The sequence below is a fragment of the Gossypium raimondii genome, chromosome 10, assembly GCF_025698545.1.
Source record: "Gossypium raimondii isolate GPD5lz chromosome 10, ASM2569854v1, whole genome shotgun sequence".
Lineage (NCBI taxonomy): Eukaryota > Viridiplantae > Streptophyta > Magnoliopsida > Malvales > Malvaceae > Gossypium > Gossypium raimondii.
The window spans coordinates 24111647-24119420 of NC_068574.1; the positions used below are offsets into that span (position 1 = coordinate 24111647).

General features: G+C 31.9%; 1 non-coding gene across 1 annotated transcript; it reads right to left on the bottom strand.

Moving 5' to 3' along the window:
* Window positions 1-5955: 5955 nt before the first annotated feature.
* LOC128034189 (small nucleolar RNA R71) lies at window positions 5956-6062 on the bottom strand. The gene has a single exon (XR_008190321.1). It is a non-coding gene; the product is annotated as a small nucleolar RNA R71 (small nucleolar RNA).
* Between the last annotated feature and the right edge of the window lie 1712 nt (window positions 6063-7774).

Consider the following 7774-nt stretch of genomic DNA (forward strand, 5'->3'; position numbering starts at 1 on the left):
TATATATTCCTAAGGTTCAAACGAGATTCTAAAGTTGTCGAAACCTTGTTGGATTTTTGTGTAGAGATTTAATAGCATAATATAACATAAAAGCATGTAAATCGAGCATAATACAACTTTAATTAAATGTACGAACTTACCTCGATCACAACTGAAGAAATATGATCGACTAATCCAACACTTTTTCTTTTCCCTGATCTAAATCTGTACATTGCTTTTCTTGATCTAAATAATCAAATTTTATTCATTCAAACTTCATTCTATTCAATTAAATCCAAAAATCATATTTTGGAAAAATTACACTTTTGCCCCTATAAATTTGGATCCATTACAATTTAGTCCTTAAGCTTATAAAATGAAATTCATGCAATTTGGAACCAACCCACTATAGCCGAACTTTATTTAGACCCCTCACAAGCCCTACATTTCATTTATTTCACAATTTCACCATGAATAATTTTTAATTTTTCAATTTAATCCCTAATTGACAAATTCATCAAAATTCCCATTACAAAAGTTGTTCAACTATCATCAAACATTCATTTTCATCCGTCAAACATAAAAAAAACTAATATGCATTCACAGTAAAACCCTAGACTTTTAACAGTTTTGCAAATTAGTACCCATGCTAGCTAGATTAAACTACAACTCCAAAAACATAAAAATCATTAAAAACGAAACAAAAATGCACTTACATGCATAAAAGGACTATGGCTGAACCTTGGAAGGTCTTTAATGACTTCCTTAGGTGCTAATTTCAGTTGAAAAAGAAAGAAAGAAGGATGATATCTTTCTTTTACTTATTTTATTTTATGATATTTTATTAATTTACCAAATTAACCTTAATTAATAACCTTTAAAACCATTAAAAGATGTTCATCTTTTTCCACTAATTATATTAGTGGTCTAATTACCATTGAAGGCCACTCATATTCTAATTTCATAGCAATTTGACAATTTTACTTATAGAACTCAAATTTGCACCTTATGCAATTTAGTCCTTTTATCAAATTAAGCAGCCTAACGATAAAATTTCGTAACAAAATTTTTATACGACAATACTAACATTCTATAGACATTAAAATATTAATAAAATAATTATTTTGACATCAAATTTGTGGTGTCAAAACTACTATTTCTATTGCACTGAAAATTGGCTGTTATATATATACATATACTAATGGTATTCAAATGTCAAACTCACTCAAAATATAATATTTTTCCCAAACATAAGACTCCCTAAGTACATGCCACACATAACCATGCCTTAATACGATCAAAAGTCTACCAAACCAATACCGGGATAACATATACATGGATAAGAAAACGAAAAGGGAGTAAGCATATACAACGCTTAGTAAGTTCACAAGAATTAAAATAACGACTTACATCAATGTATGAATTTATATAATAAGTTATTCAACTTAGAGGTTTTACCTAAACATGGCAACCTTAAATCAACAAGGTGAGTTCATTCCATAACCAATTCATATAGTAATTCAAACATTTAACACTTCAATTAAATTTAACCCCAATCTCATGATACAAGCAATCAATACCATTGACAAAATTCAATTAACATTTCAATTTACAAATGCAACTAAAACCTCAATGATATCACATGAATCAATGTATACATGCTCCAATTAATCAATCCAAAGAATATATCATATTAACACATTGGTATCATTGATATTATAATTCTATTCATTTCATATTATATGATTATATCAATATATCATTTTTTGAATCACATCGTTCAATTCATCATGAATTCAAAATGGCCCTTTGGCTCGTAAATTCGGTTCACATCTTTTACATGTTATCGATATATATCGTAAATCATCTTTATATTATTGAATCACATTATCAATCCAATTTATATATCGTTTATCAAATTTCACATTTTATTTCCCTATTAACCTCACTTGGACTCGAACAGATATACGGATCCAACCAACACACCATTTTGGCACCTAGTGCCTATCAGATAAATCTAAAAATAATAAGATGTGCCATGCATTGGTCGGTATAACTGAAAAATAGATGTGCCTAGCATTGGTCAGTATAACCGACAAATGGGGTGCCCAGCACTCCCTGACACGTAGTCGTATAACCCTGAATTTTTCTTATCCTATGACATGCCAACTATATCCAACTCTGGCCGAACAGTTAATAGGGTAACGATTTCTCAATTTCATTAAAAATTTCATCAACCAAATAATCAATTCTCAACTATAGTAGCACATCACATAACCATACTGATTCAATTTCACGATTACAACATTCTATCATACTTTTACATATATTCAATTCAGTCCTTATCACTATCAACCTGTCTAAATTACATTGTATCATTACATAAAATATCCTATTTCAGTCCAGTTTAAGGCCAATTCAATAATTATTTCAATTTGCAATTCATCTTATTCAATTTAATCCTCTATCTCACCTTTACATCTTGAATTGCAAACAATTAAAATTTCAATTACGAATAATTAAAATTATAATTGTAAATACATAAAAATTTAACACAAAGATCTTGTATGAACTTTCCCATTCAAGAAAACAAAAAAACAACTCTCTAATGAGTAATTAACAAAATTTGTCATTTCTCGATTATCTTCAAATTGGTCCAATTTTCGATCTATTCAATAAATCAATTCAATTTATTAGTTCTAATCCTCTTATTTTATTTAATTATAAACATGTATCAACTCAATTTCATTATTCGGTTGTTACATAAAGTTTAAACCCACTTCAATTATATCCATATACAACCTTCTATTATCACAATTTACAAAAATAATACCAATTTTAGTATATTTTCAATTTAGTCCTCAACTTAAAAATTAATAAAATTTACTTACCAAATTAATCCCATTTCATTTCTCAACCTCAAAATCTTCCATAAACATTCAAAAACTTCAATTAACATAAATGGTAACTTTAGAAATCTTTAATAGTTTTGAAAACCAAGATACAAGTTAGTTGGACCTAGTTGCAATGATCTTAGAAACATAAAAATTATGAAAATGGGCTTAGAAAACATTACCAAGCAAAAAGGATTGTTGGTCGAAAATGAGAAGCTCAAAAAATGGTTGTTTTATGTGGACAAAAATAAATAAATAAGATGACTTCATTCTTTTTATGTTTTAACATTTTAATTTATTTATTTAAACTCTAATTTAACTAATATTCAATTATCATATACATTAACCGACCACTAGGATAAAAATGGATTAATTGTCATATAGAACCTTAAATAAATGTTAATAATGCCTTTTAGCAAATAATAACTAATATCGATTAACTAACCAATCAAACATTAAAATTACTAGACCAAGATTCGATTCAACTATAATATAACTCGTTAAATATTTAATAAAAATATTTGCGAAATTAATTTATGAAAACGTGGTCTTGAAACCTCATTTCTGAAAACTACTAACTATCAGTACGAACCACTTGTACCTTAACTAACTGTCCAATTAATAAAATCTATCAAATCAAAATCCACAATATCACCATATTTAACTCATAAATATTAAATAATAATATTTACAGATTCACTCATTGGAATGGTGGTCCTTAAACTACTATTTCTGATACCATTAAAAAACGAGTTGTTACAAAAACGACCACTGGATGACACAACATCTCATCTAAAACTCTTTGCATGTTTTTTAACCAGTACTCAGCTTTGGCCGGATCATCACCCACATTACTGCAAAATTCTTCGAACCCTCATTTTCAAAATTTATTAATAGAAAGTGTAACACCCCTCACCCGTATATCTCTAGAATAGGGTTACAGAGTATTACCGAAAATATGTAACTTTAACACATTCATAATCATTGCAAAATCCAATCAAACACAGGCATAACATCCCTTATTTGAGCCCTCTAGGCCTTAGAAACACTTTAGAAACGATTCGGGACTAAATCAGAAATATTTTAAATTTCATGGAAAAAGATAGAATTTTTCATACTACAAGGGTCACACGGCCATGTGGCTAGGCTGTGTGACTCACACGGCCTAGTGGAAACACGAAAATATACACACTTTTTCATGCCCTTTTTAACTCAAATTCATGTAGTCTCAGTGAAATTCTTGTCAAAAAATATATAATAATTATAAAAAAATTAAATTGCACTCAAATTATGAAAAATTTTAATTTTAATTAATTTTATCAAATTTTGATTATTTTTGACAGATTCGCACAAAGGGCAAGAAATGGCTTGGTAGACACTACTAGAAGCACAAAATCGAGAAGTAATTTTGAAGCATCAAGGCTAATTAAATTTTCAGCCTAAGACGGTCCAAATTATGTGTATTAATTCATAATATAATTAATTTTAATTTTAATCCAATTTAATTTGTGTTAAATAAATTATTATTAATTAATTATGAAAAAGGGTCCAGTTGAGCTGAACCGAGAAAATTGATCCAACCGAGCACTGAGCAGCCCAAAACCGTCCCACATGTTGACCCAATCAGATTTTTTGGTTGATTAGTTGGCTTGAAAAATGGCCCTTGAAGACTCCTTCAATTTGCATTCAAACCCCTCCACTATTCATGCATTTCAAGATTTGCCCCTACCTAAAAATAGCATGTTTGAAATCTTCAAACATGCCACATGTGTGGCCGGCCATGGAGGGAGTCTTTGGCTGCTGATTTTGGCTATTTTTAGTAGCCTTATCAACCTATAAATACTCCCCTTGGCTTCTCACTTCAAACATATCTCAACCCCATTCATTTCTTCACTTCTCTCTCACTTTTCTCTCTTCATTCCCTTCCATTGTTCTTTATTTTCTACCCCTATTCCTTTGCCGATTTCACCTCTTGAAAAAGAGTCATTCAACCACCATTTGGAGTAGCATTCAAGTGTTTTGGAAGTCTCAATTCAACAAGAATAAGCAGAGAAGGAGGAGCGAAGCAAACTACTTAAGCCTCGGAGAAATACTAGATTTGATTCTTGTTTCTTATCCTTTTAATTTTATTGTCTTGTTATGAACATGTCTATGAAAATTTGTAATGTTGATATGTTTAATTTAATTAATATGTCTTAAATTTTTATTTTTATTTATTTCATTTAGTTAAAATCTTAGTTTTTAATCACCTCCTCAAATCAAAATATTTTTCTTCACGAAAGTGTTTTTAATTGCATTCATAAATAATTCTTTCCACAGTCCTTGTGGGTACAATAACTCGATATTTACTTGTCACGTTATTACTTTTTGTGATTGTGTACATTTTCACATTTCCGTCGTTCCAAGTTTTTGGCGTCGTTGCCAGAGACTATTTAAGAAAGTCATTATTTGTGAATTTGTTAATTTTGCATTTTGGTTTATTTTTTTGTTCAATTTTAACTTAATTATTATTTTTTTGTGTTTGTTTCAGGTCTTTATGAGTATTGATTGACTCATCGATTTACTCCACGTAGACCCTGAGATTGAAAGAACTTTTCGATAGCGGAGAAGACAAGCAAGTCAAAGAAGAAACGAAGAGATGAACTTCGAAAATCTGAATCAAGGAAACGGAGCAAACCCTACTCAAAATCCTATCCTTATTGCTGATGATAGGGATAGAGCTTTAAGACAGTATGCCATGCCATTATTTCATGATCTTAATCCGGGTATTAGGAGACCCAAAATTAAGGCACAACAGTTCAAGCTGAAGCCAGTCATGTTCCAAATGCTTCAGACAGTAGGCCAATTCAGTGGAATGCCTACTGAAGATCCTCACATGCACTTAAGACTGTTTATGGAGGTGAGCGATTCTTTCAAGTTAGCCGGAGTACCCGAAGATGCACTACAATTGAAGTTGTTCCCATATTTTCTAAGGGACAAAGCTCGAGCCTGGTTGAACTTATTGCCACCAAATTCAATTTCCACATGGCAAGAGTTAGTAGAAAGATTCCTCATGAAGTATTTCCCGCCTAGCAAGAATGCTAAGTTGAGGAACGAGATCACTGCTTTCCAACAAATGGATGATGAGTCCTTGTATGAGGCATAAGAAAGGTACAAAGAATTATTACGGAAGTGCCCTCATCATGGAATCCCACATTGCATCCAACTTGAATCATTTTATAATGGTCTCAATTGTTTCTCGAGGATGGTAGTGGACGCTTCTGCTAGTGGTACTCTCATTATAAAATCATCAAGAGGATTGCCAATAACAATTATCAATGGCCAACCAATCGAGCAGTATCAGAAAGACGAGTCGTTGGAATACATAAAGTAGACGCTCTTACTTCACTCGCATCTTAGGTATCCTCGATTTCCTCAATGGTTAAAAATTTTACCACTAATGGGTTTAATAGTTTTATAGCATAACCATCTAATCAATTTGAAAATGTAGCCTGTGTCTATTGTGGCGAAGGGCATCTGTTCAAAGAATGTCCATCGATCCCAAAATCAGTGTATTACATGGGTAACCAGAACCAAAATCAAGGAAGGCAAGGACTACAATCCAGTTCCTATAACTCATCGTGCCAAAACCACCTTAACTTTTCCTAGAGTAACCAAGGGGTTGGGGCAAAAATATAGGCCCGAAATATGGGCTTGGGCAAAAAAACGAGGCCCGATTAAAAAAGCAGTGGACCTCGCACCACTTTTTTTCGCAGACTGGCCTAGAATAATAAATATTTTATTTTTTTATTTTTTAATTTTAAAATACTTTTTTTAAATTTTTTAAATTTTAAATTTTTTTAAATTTTTTTAAATTTTTTTAAAATAATTTTTTTAATTTTAAAATTTTAAAATTTTTTAAAATACTTTTTAATTTTTATTTTAATTTTAAAATAAATTTTGGTATTTATTTAAAAAAAATTTGGGTAAGCCAGAAGCTTATGAATTTTTCTCGGTAGGGCACTGGGCAAAATTCTAGGCCCATATTTCAAGTGGTAGGGCAGGACCTAGGACCCGGTGAAATTTTTTTCTGGGCCCGGCCCAAACCCGGCCCGGCCCATGAACACCTCTAGGCTTGACCTAGTAACACATACGCCTAATATAGACCGGCCCAGTCACCTATTTTTACCCAACAAGTTCAGAAACAACCTCAAGTTGAATCATCCAATGGCTTAGAAAACTTGTTGAAGGCATACATAACCAAGAATGATGCCTTAATCCAAATCCAAGTAGCTACATTGAAAAACCTAGAAAACCAAATGGGCCAGCTTGTAACTGAACTTAGAAATTGGCCACAAGGTGCTTTACCTATTGATACGGAGAATCCGAGGAATCCAGGAAAGGAGCATTGTAAAGTGTTGAGATTGAGGAGCAGAAAGACATTAAAGCCTAACACCGTCGAAGTTGAAGAGGAGCCAGCTGATGCTCAAGACTCAGAGGAAGTTCAACCGAGTGTTAAATTTCAGTTTCACAAAACCAGAATCAGCAAAACTCGATAAGGTAACTTCTAAACCAATTAATTCTGATAAACTAACAGAATTGCCAGAATTGCCACAGAAGACGAATCGACCAGAATTGCCACAGAAGACGAATCGACCAGTTCTATAAAGAGGCCTCCACCATCCTACCCTCAAAGATTTCAGAAGCAGAAGTAGGAAGTTCAATTCAAGAAGTTCCTAGACGTACTCAAGCAACTTCATATCAATATCCCGTTGGTTGAAGCACTTGAAAAAATGCTGAACTACGTCAAATTCATGAATGATATCATATAAAAAAATGAAGACTTGGAGAACTTGAGACGGTAGCCCTGACAAAGGAATACAGTGCATATCTTCAAGACAAACTACCCCAAAGTTGAAAGA